Raw genomic sequence first — 830 nt, 5'->3', positions numbered from 1 at the left:
ATACTTGTGTAGCAGCGTGCGTTTTAAAAATCCGAAGCATCTTTTTGCCTTTACGTACGTACATAATTTTCTTGAAAACGACTTCGCATCCTTTCCTGTGTTTACCATTCCCAATGTAGGTACTTACTGAGAAAAGGTTTTAATAATACAAGTCGACTCATCCTGGGGTCATGGGTTCAATTCCGAATGAATATTGTACCTATGTGCCAAGTCTTCCGTAAAATTATGTAATTTGTAGAAACATAAATAAAGATAATGTGTTAAAATTGAGGAAATTTATTCTTGGTTGAATGCTTTTCTTGCATTGTATGTAAATTCGTTAATAAATTTTGAAGAGTTGTTAATTTTATTTTATTGACTTTTTTTGTATTTAAAAACATAACTTTTATTTAAAACCATAAACATAATTAAAATCAAACTTACAATAAAAGGTAACCTAAAATTAAAACTACCTACAAAACTAAAACTAATACCTATTGACTAAAAATAGTAAACATACAAGAAAAAAATAATAAATTTATCAAGAAACAAAACAGCAAAAACGCGTGCGTTGGCCGGGAATCGAACCCGGATCAACTGCTTGGAAGGCAACTATGCTGACCATTACACCACCAACGCCGGTGAGAGCATTGGCGAATTATATAAACACGTTCCTCGTTCGTCCGCCGACCAATGACATTGTGACGTCACGAGGTTATTAACTCTTGTGCCGTGGAAACGTGATATGACTAGATGAATGTTTCACGCGAAATATAAGACCTTACAACCAAAGAGGCTTAACTCAACAAAAAGGCCTTTCTAATTTGAACTTTAAATGTTTAACATAAGGT

General features: G+C 33.4%; 1 non-coding gene across 1 annotated transcript; it reads right to left on the bottom strand.

Annotated features, from left to right (window-relative positions):
- Nucleotides 1-546: 546 nt before the first annotated feature.
- Nucleotides 547-618, bottom strand: Trnag-ucc (transfer RNA glycine (anticodon UCC)). The gene has a single exon. It is a non-coding gene; the product is annotated as a tRNA-Gly (tRNA).
- Between the last annotated feature and the right edge of the window lie 212 nt (nucleotides 619-830).

The sequence above is a fragment of the Cydia splendana genome, chromosome 2 (assembly GCF_910591565.1).
Source record: "Cydia splendana chromosome 2, ilCydSple1.2, whole genome shotgun sequence".
Lineage (NCBI taxonomy): Eukaryota > Metazoa > Arthropoda > Insecta > Lepidoptera > Tortricidae > Cydia > Cydia splendana.
The sequence above is the reverse complement of the archived record's forward strand: the minus strand, read 5'-3'. Positions and strand labels throughout refer to the sequence as shown.